The 10469-nt window shown below is 42.6% G+C and overlaps 1 non-coding gene across 1 annotated transcript; it reads right to left on the reverse strand.

Moving 5' to 3' along the window:
- Nucleotides 1-9797: 9797 nt before the first annotated feature.
- Nucleotides 9798-9880, reverse strand: TRNAL-UAA (transfer RNA leucine (anticodon UAA)). The gene has a single exon. It is a non-coding gene; the product is annotated as a tRNA-Leu (tRNA).
- Between the last annotated feature and the right edge of the window lie 589 nt (nucleotides 9881-10469).

Below are 10469 nucleotides of genomic sequence, written 5' to 3' on the forward strand. Positions count from 1 at the left end.
AGAATGTGGTGAGAAACAATATGATTTTTCAACGACTCGATCGGATAATAAGCTGACGTTTATATTGGGCTCGACCATGACGTACGTGACAATTGTTCTGTCGATTTTGTCTTTCAAGATATTTAATGCATGTCAGACGGTGGTCGGCCACCGCTGATACTGAACCTCCATTGCTTAAACCTATAAATAATCCTTCCTTTAGTCATTTATCACTTTTACATCTTCAACCTTCCAAATTTCCCAATTTTTTTTTTTGTATTCTCTGAGTTTATACGCAAATCTGTGATTCCTCTTTGCAAAATTCTTCTTCCAAATTACCAAATCTTTGTCACCTTCTTTAAATCCAAAATGGTGAAGACATCCAAAACCGTCTCCCAAAAAGAAAAATTTTCTTCTTCCCAATCCGCCGCCGATAAAAAACTGGTGGATCCTCGTCCTGAGGAGTGCGTTCCGGCGGCGTGTGTTCTTACCTCCGATTTCAAACTTGATAAAGGTTCGCCGGTTCCTGGCCGATGTGAGCCCGTATCGAGATATATTTGTTCGATAACCCGGGAGCACATCAAGCAGATAAAAAGAGATTGTAGCTGGGAGAACAAAGATGTGGTTGTGCCGTCTCCTGAAGAGGATATTACTACTTACGTGAGAGGGTTTTTAAGCGTGTATACTTACCCTTTCACGTTAGGTCCCCTCGACCATGTTATCATAGATTTTTGTCTTAAATACTTAATAACCCTAGGTCAGATACATCCTTCCTTTTGGCGGATCGTTATTTTGATCCTATATTTTGTGAGTAAAATAGAGGGAATGCCTTTCATCCTCGATCATCTTGTCCGATTATACCGTCCTCGCCTTTTTCGAGGAGGGTTAATAAAACTCCAATGTCGAGCTACCAAGGCTTTATTCTCGAGTATAGACGAGGATAAGGATCGAGGCTGGATAAGCCGGTTCGTTCGAGTGAGGACTTCAGACCTGATCCCGACCGAAAAGATGCCTTTTCCTGAGGAGTGGAACATGAAGCGTAAGTGTAATTCTACTGTTATCTCCTATTATTTTGTTCTTTCATTTCTTTTCTCACCAATATTCCCCTTTTGTGATGCAGTGATTCCCTGGATGCACGGCGCAATGCCCGATCTCAAGAATTGGGTACGTGATCTGGTTTTGACCTCCTCATATGCCGAGCGCTCATGGCGCAACTTGTCAAAGGGCCAATGGGAGGCCAAAAATCACAGTGAGCACCTCTCTCGTATCTTTTGGTAATTTGAATAAGATGTTTTTTACATACTTCAATAAAATTTTCCGTATGCAAGTATGGGAAATGATGCAGTTTTGAGGCCCTCGTCTGTCAAGGAAGAGGCTTCAGCGTCTATCCCAAAGTCGGTGAAAGATAATAAGAGAAAAAGAGCCCCTGTCCTCGAAGATCAAAATCCGAAGAAGAGGACGGCTCGTAAGCCGAACAAGAATACTATTCCTTTGACCGTAGAATTAGTTCTACGTCTGAGGGATGAAGATGAGGAAGAAGAAGAGAATGATGGGTCTGCTCTGGCGGCCCGAACAAAGAAGACCAAAGACGCTCCACAGGCAGCTGGATCGATGGTGGTTCATAAGGCTCCACCTCGAACTGAGGATATATCAGAGAGAGATTAGGGTAGAGTCCCCGAGTTGCTGGAGATCGAAGATGTTTTCTATCGAAGCCGGCGAATGGCATATATGTCTGAAGGGGCTCTTTCTGAATTTTTTCGAACCGAAGAGAATGCCCCAGATAACTCATTTGGGGCAGTAGCAATCGAAGGCTCACCCACCTTCCCTACTTTTTCCGCAGGGGCGATTTGGGAAGCCCAAGCTTTGGAGGCTCTCGAATTAGATAGGCCTCATGATGGAGAGGATCCTTTTCGTGACCTGTTCATCGGCATCGAAGACACTACTGGTACAAGTGACGCATCTGATCTTTTTTACGGAGTGCAGCATGCTTTGAATCAGGTAGGCCTTAATTCATATGGCATTACCTTTAAGTTTACTTTTCTTTTCTCACTTCGTTTCTTCTTTCTTTGCAGGCCGCGACAGTTCATCGAGAATCATGTTATCAGTCCCGAACTGAGCTGCGTCGATACGAGGCCGAGCTTCAACGGGTTACGGAGGAGAGGAACTCCTTAAAGCTTTTTTTGGGCCAAAGGGGAGAGGAAATAAAAGACCTCCAAGCTGTGTTGGCCAGGGCTCACCGAGATCAAATTGATCTATCCGAGCAGGTAATAATTCTTTTAAAAGCCTATGGGCTTGATACCGGAATGATGGCTAAACTTTCGGTCTCACAGCTACAGCAGAAAATTGAGATGATCGGAAAACTCCGTGAAGAAGTTGATGTGATAAGAGCGGAATCTTTGAAGTGAAAAGAAGGAATGGACCGCTTTGCTGTAGAGAAAGAAACTGCTCGAGCCCAATTGTCATCGGCCGAAAACCAACTTCAAAAAATAAAGGAGAAAAGCTCGGTCCAAGCAAGAGGAAGAGAGTAGCTTGAGGCTCTGTTGGCCTCTGTACTTGCCAAGGCCAAATCTGACGCCGAAAAGGCAAAGGCCGATGCGGATGCACTCGTGGCCGTCTATCAGGCCGATGCTAAAGCTGCCCAGGTCCAAGCAAGAGAGGCAGCCGAGACCGCCGATACTCGAGCACATTGGGTCGCTGAACTTGCTAAGTGCCGATCTTGGAGGGAGATCCTCGAAGAGATCCATGCTCGAGGTATCGACCTCGCTGAAGAGATAAAAAGGGACAAAGAACTCGAAGCTGATGCTGAAGCCTTGTTTTTCGATGACGATAATGATGAAAATGATGATGACGATGGGAGTAAGAGCGGATCCGAGAATGGGGGGGAGCCTGATAGAGAAGAGACCACTCCTGGGGATGACCAGGAAGTTTCGTCCTTAATTTTTACGTTGTAATTAATCATGTAAATAATTTTGTATATAAAAATATCCCTTTTTTTGCCGACTTGCTTCTGTTTTGTTTCCTGTCTTGTGAAGATTTTACTCACGCCTTATGAATATTTTTACAAGGATTTAAACAAATTAATCAAATTTGGACTTCGTAGCCTCCATAACCGAGCGAGCGCTTACTCAAACTTGAAGCAATGTAGCCCTTAGGCTTATTAGTTGAGTCAGTGATTCGAGCTCGAAGAAATATAGCTCGTAAGCGTAATGGTCGAGTGAGTTCTTGCTCAAACTCGAAATAAAAATAACCCGTAGGCTTAGTAGTCGAGTGAATGATTCGAACTCAAAATAATGTAGCCCGTAGGCGTAATGGTCGAGTGAGTGCTTGCTCGAACTCGAAATAAAAGTAGCTCATAGGCTTAGTAGTCGAGTGAATGATTTGAACTCGAAATAATGTAGCTCGTAAGCATAATGGTCGAGTGAGTTCTTGCTTGAACTGGAAATAAAAGTAGACCGTAGGCTTAGTAGTCGAGTGAATGATTCGAACTCAAAATAAAAGTAGCCCGTAGGCTTAGTAGTCGAGTGAATGATTCGAACTCGAAATAATGTAGCCCGTAGGCATAATGGTCGAATGAATGCTTGCTCGAACTCGAAATAAAATTAGCCCGTAGGCTTAATAGTCGAGTGAATGATTCGAACTCGAAATAATGTAGCCCGTAGGCGTAATAGTTGAGTGAGTGCTTGCTCAAACTCGAAATAAAAGTAGCTCGTAGGCTTAGTAGTCGAGTGAATGAATCGAACTCGAAATAATATAGTCCGTAGGCATAATAGTCGAGTGAGTGCTTGCTCGAACTCGAAGTAATGTAGCCCATAGGCTTAATAGTCAAGTGAGTGATTTCGAACTCGAAGTGATGTAGCCCGTAGGCTAAATGGTAGAGTGAGTAATTTCTCAAACTCAAGATAAGAGTAGCCCGTAGGCTTAGTAGTCAAGTGAGTGCTTGCTCGAACTCGAGCCGGTGTAGCCCTTGGGCTTCGTTGATTTTCGGTTGGCAGTCCCCAATTTAAAGGGTAGTGGTCAGCCATTAAGCCTGTTTGCATAATAAATCTCGAAATAGAGGAATTGTTTCTTGGATACAAGATATGGGTAAAGAAGAAAGTTTTCTTTGTAAGTCATTATACTCGTGTTCATGTTTTGTGTCAGGGCTCGGGCCAACTACATGAGCATGGTTCGTTTTGACCATTTGGCTCTTACAATTGTTCTTATCGGAACCCTGTTGTTTATGAAGTAACTTTCTTGCATCGAGCTTGATGTGTTTGAGGGGTAATGCCCCCAGTATTCGAGGTCGATTGTAAAGAGGCCTCGGATACTGTTGAATTTTTCTAAGTTAGCACGATCAATGGTTGCCTCATTAGAAATCTTGCCGAAAAACCCATTTGGGATAAACCGGTCTAAGAAAAAAGAGTGCAATGCGTACTTTCAGACCTAAGGCTTCGAATTGAAGGATCCATCTTAGCTCCTGATCGGACTTCTACAGGGGTTAGTTTTGAAATGTAAACAAATATGGGAGGGTCGTACCTTAGCAGTAGTATCGTTTTAGATGCGACACATTCCAATTGCTTGATAGTTGTTTGCCGTTTATAATGCCGAGCTTGTATGATCCCTTTCCGACGTTTTCAAGAACCTGGTATGGTCCTTCTCAGTTCAGTCCTAGTTTTTCTTTGTTTGGATTTCGGGTATTGAGGGTGACTTTCCTTAGCACTAAGTCCCCGGACTTAAAATAGCGGAGCTTGGTTCTTCGATTATAGTATCTTTCGATTCGTTGCTTTTGGGCGGCCAATTGGATGAGAGCAGCTTATCGTTTTTCGTCCGATAATTTGAGGCTAGTGTTTATAGCCTCGTTATTTGATTCTTCTGTTGCATATCGAAATCTGGAACTGGGTTCGCCGACTTCGACTGGTATCAAGGCTCCGGAGCCATATACTAAGGAGAACGGGTTGCCCCCGTACTAGATTTTGATGTTGTTCGATGCCCAAAGGACTTCGGGTAGGATTTCTCTCTATTTTCCTTTAGCGTCGTTCAACCTCTTCTTTAGGTTTTGAATGATAGTTTTGTTCGTTGATTCAGCCTGTCCGTTCCCACTGGGGTGATACTGTGTTGATAATATCCTTCTTATTTTGTGGTCTTCGAAGAATTTCGTCACTTTGCTGCCAGCAAATTGTTTCCCATTCTCACACACTATTTTGGCGGGTATCCCGAATCGACATACGATATGATCCCAGATAAAGTCTATAACCTATTTCTCTCTTACTTTCTCGAACGTTTGTGCTTCAACCCATTTAGAGAAATAGTCAGTCATAAATAAAATAAATTTAGCTTTACCTGGGGTCGATGGCAGAGGGTCGACGATATCCATTCCCCATTTCATGAATGGCCATGGGGATAGGACTGGGTGAAGTTGCTCTCCGGGTAGATGGATCATTGGTGCAAAACTTTGACATTAGTCACATTTTCGAACAAATTCCTTTGCATCTTTGCCCATATCGATCCAATAATACCCTGTCCTGATTATTTTTCGGACTAATGAATCGGCACCAGAGTGATTCCTACAAGTGCCCTCGTGCACCTCACGTAGGATGTAATCGGTATCTCCTGGACCTAAGTATACTGTCAATGGTCCATCGAATGTCCTTTGGTATAGCGTTCCATCCGAAGCTAACGTGAATCGATCAGCTTTAGTTCGTAGGGCCCTTGAATCTTTAGGGTCCGATGGGAGCTTTTCGTTATTTAAGTATTCAATATACTTATTCCTCCAATCCCAGGTTAAGCTTGTAGAATTTATCTCGGCATGACCTTCTTCGATCACGGATCTCGAGAGTTGAACGACAGTCCCCGAGCTTATCTCGCCTTCCTCGACCGATGACCCCAAATTTGCAAGTGCATCGGCCTTATTGTTTTGCTCTCGTGGAACATGTTGTAAAGTCCATCCTTTGAAATGGTGCAAAGTGACCCGCAGTTTGTCCAAATACCTTTGCATTCTATCTTCTCGAACTTCGAAGATTTTGTTTACTTGATTTACCACCAGCAAAAAGTCACACTTGGCTCTAATGACTTCTGCCCCCAAGCTTTTAGCTAGCTCGAGACCTGCAATCATGGCCTCATACTCGGCTTCTTTGTTAGTCAACCTGGTAGTTTTGATAGATTGCCTAATAGTGTCACCCGTGGGTGGCTTTAAAACTATGCCTAGCCCGGACACCTTCACGTTCGAAGCTCTGTCCGTAAAAAGGGTCCATACCCCTGATGACGTACCCGATTTCAACAAGAGCTCTTTTTCGACTTCCGGTACGAGGGTTGGCGTGAAATCGGCCACGAAGCCTGCTAAAATTTGAGACTTAATGGTCGTACGAGGTTGATATTCGATATCGTACACACTGAGTTTGACAGCCCATTTGGCCAATCGGCCTGATAGTTCGAGCTTGTGCAAAATATTACAGAGCGGGTAAGTGGTTAATACGCATATGGGGTGACATTGAAAGTACGGTCTTAACTTTCAAGAGGTGCTTATCAGTGCAAGTGCCCATTTTTCTAGGTGCGGACATCTAGTTTTTGCTTCTCCTAAGGTCCGACTTATATAATAAACGGGAAATTTCATACCTTGTTCTTCTCGAACTAGGACATCGCTTACTGCGATTTCCAATACTGCAAAGTACAAGCAGAGTTTTTTGTCTGTTTTCGGAGTATGAAGTAGTGGCGGGCTCGATAGATATCGTTTTAGTTCCTCTAGTACATGTTGGCATTCCGGGGTCCAAGCGAAATCGTTCTTTTTTTTTAGTAGAGAGAAAAATTTGTGACTTCGATCTGATGATCTCGAAATGAATCGGCCTAAGGCTGTAATCCGTCCCATTAGCCTCTATACAGCCTTCACGCTGTCCACGATGGTGATGTCTTCGATGGCCTTGATTTTATCGGGGTTAATCTCGATTCCCCGATTTGACACCATGAAGCCGAGGAACTTGCCCGAATCGACCCCGAAAGCACATTTCTCGGGGTTGAGCTTCATGTTGTATTTCCTCAAAATCTCGAACGTTTCCTGCAAATGGGTCAAATGGTCCTCTGCGCGCAGGGATTTAACTAGCATGTCATCAATATAAACTTCCATTCATTTACCTATTTGTTCTACGAATATTTTATTTACTAGGCGTTGGTAGGTAGCTCCTATATTTTTTAGTCCGAAGGGCATCACATTATAACAATATGTTCCATATCTGGTGACAAATGAAGTCTTTTCCTGGTCTTTCGGGTTCATCTGTATTTGATTATACCCGGAATAGGCATCGAGAAAAGTGAGTATCTTGTGGCCTACTGTGGCATCGATCATGCGATCGATGTTGGGCAGCGAAAAGGAATCTTTGGGGCATGCTTTGTTCAAATCTTTATAATCCACACGCATTCTAAGTTTGTTCCCTTTTTTAGGCACTACAACTACATTGGCTAACCATTCAAGATATTTTACCTCCCGAACGGACCCTATCTTGAGAAGTTTGTTTACCTCGTCCTTTATGAATGCGTGCTTTACCTCGGACTGAGGTCTTCTCTTTTGCTTCACCGGTCTGACTCTAGGGTCCAAGCTTAGCCGATGCGTCGTTATGTCCGATTAATATTCCTTCTAACAACGGGTTTAGACCCCAATTGATCATATTCGACCCTAATTTTTGATTGGTACCGATTGTGCACGTCGGTCCACGTGATGGCTGGGTATTCGATCAGGTTATGCTTTAACCGCCGTGAAGCCGTTGAACTTCGTTCGTTCAAACCTTGAGTGAAATCCTGAACAGCCCAATCGTGTGTGACTAGTGGCAGATCCATTCGTTCTATTTGAAAACGAGATATGAACTCCCTCATCATCTTGTTATCTTTTTGTCTTACTTTGAAGAGGTCTGATTTTCTTGTTGCGACTTTTATGGCGCCGATATGTGCTTTCACAAAAGAATCTGCTAACATGGCGAATGAGTCGATAGAATTTGGTGGTAGGTTGTGATACCAAATCATTGCTCTCTTCGAAAGGGTCTCTCCGAATTTTTTTAACAACACAGATTCGATTTCATCGTCTTCTAAATCATTGCCCTTGATGGCACATGTGTAAGAAGTTACGTGCTTGTTGGGATCGGTCGTTCCGTTATATTTGGGAATTTCGGGTATACGGAATTTTTTGGGGATTGGTTTTGGGGTTGCGCTCGAGGGAAAAGGTTTTTGCACGAATTTTTTTGAATCCAACCCTTTTATCATTGGTGGAGCTCCCAGGATCTGATCGACTCTGGAGTTATATGTTTTTATTTTTTTATCGTTGGCTTCGACTCGCTTTATGAGTTCCTCGAGCAATTTAGCAATTTCGGGAGTAGTCCCCGATTCTTGCTCATTTGACTTCACTATGACTGCCTCCGCTCTGTGGGTGATTTCTCGAGGTGGATTGGGCTCCGGCCTGCTTTGTAGCTGGGTTTGGCTCTACAATTGAGCTATTGCTGCCTGTTGAGCTTGTAACATTTCGAAAATCATACGCAAGTTGACGCCGTTTTCCTCGACGTTGTGGGTATCTCGAGTTGCAGACCGAGTGCCACCATGAATGCTATTTTCGGGTTCAGAATGTAGGTTCGCCTCAATGGACACATGCGAATTGATATCTATAGGTGTTCCGATTCGGGCTCCAACGGCGTTGACAAGTGGTCTTTCGGTGCTGGGCGTCAAGTTATTGTTCTCATCTTGAAGATCAGCTTCGTTGTCAATCGGTGTGGCCATTTGACTGGTAGTTAGTCGTTGCTAATCCGAAATCCAAGATATTTTCGGAAACAAGTGCAAAACACAATGGTGTGTTTTTGCAGATTCGTATCAAATAACCACTGTTATCCTTAGCCCCACGGTGGGCGCCAAACTGTTTACCCGAAAAACAGATAGAGTTGAATTTGTACGCAGTTCTAAGGATACGTGGTGCAACTTAATACAAATCGCAAGGATATATGAAAATATCAAGTATGGATTGCGAAAAATGCAAAAATAGATAAGGTTGTAAAGAAGATGAATTTTAGGACTAAACAAGTGGAATCAAATTAAGAAGCTTGAAAGGACAACTCTTCACTATAAGAGAATATGGTGCTTGAATTACAATGTTAGCAAAAACTTGCCTCTACAGAAATGATAATCATCCCATTTATAGCAGAGGGATCTTACTTTAGATATATAAAAAAATACGTAGTAGGAGACCCATGATAAATCAACTTTCCCACAATTCCTGACAAGATTCTCTCCTCTAGTGGGATTGCAACGGCTCTTGTCTATGAGCTCGATATTGACTCGAGTTTTTCGGTCTTGACTCGAGCTCTCGATCGTGGCTTGAGCTCGATTCTGACTCGGACCCTTGAATTGATTCAGAGTCAATGTTGATCGGTCTTTGGATCATAAGGTCGACAACTTTATTTTGCATCATAGTTCGATTTGGATTCGAACTTGATAATAATATCGAGCTCGATATTGATCGGCCCCACGGACTCGAAGCTTGTTTGTACCATCTTCGGAACCCATCTCGAAGTCTTACTTCGATTGATTATGTTTCGAACTCGATCAATCATACGAAGACCGAAATCTATTTCGACCGTATACACAACTAGAAAACGTAGATAAGCCAAAAAGTCGTGCTAGAAAGCTTTATTTCGATTATTGATCGGTAATTTCTTGAAGCCAAACCCATGGACGACACTGTGCTAGAAAAAACAACAGAGATGTCATAGTGCAGATAATCCTAAAGTTTTGGGAGGCAAAGAAGATTATTATAAGAAAAAAGTCGAAAGTCTGCCATCCTAAAATTGGCAAAATTGTATTTAGTTTTTAAATGCTGGCTATGGGGTTCGAACCCATGCGCACTTATGTGCAGAAGATCTTAAGTCTTCCCCCTTAACCTCTCGGGCAAACCAGCTCATGTAGCCGTTACCTCGTAGCATAATATAAGTTGTTCAAAATTCTGTTTCCAAATTCGATGTTTTGAGTCCTACCACATGATTGGACGATAATATATATGACAAATATTTTTTATGTGAAGGAAATTGAGATAGTTTGTTCCTTAATTAGCTTCTCTATGCATGATTAGCGGGGGAATTTTGTTCAAAAGACTGATATTGTTTGTTACTTTAGGCCTGTTAAGAATTTTTGATGAAAAAAGTCAACACTGTAAGGCTGAAGCAAGAGAACAGTAAAGAACTATAATTGATCTCTGTGTCTTTCTCTAATTTGGCAGAACATCTGAAAAAGCTGCAGAAATCAAGCCGCACAAGAGTCTTAATTAAAGCACAGGGCTACACATGCTTCATTACTTATTTTCTTCTTTCTTTGCCTACTTCAACAAGTCTATAGTAAATCCAAAAGATTAGAATTTGTGTGTTCAGATTTTCCTGTTGATTCAGGTTTTAGTTGACAAATAAGTCAATAAGATACATGCTCTCATGATTTCTCGCCGAAAACGTACCTGTGAAAGAGATTAAGATGAAGCAAATGGAAAAGATTCTAAT

This window comes from Nicotiana tomentosiformis, chromosome 8 (genome assembly GCF_000390325.3).
Source record: "Nicotiana tomentosiformis chromosome 8, ASM39032v3, whole genome shotgun sequence".
NCBI lineage: Eukaryota > Viridiplantae > Streptophyta > Magnoliopsida > Solanales > Solanaceae > Nicotiana > Nicotiana tomentosiformis.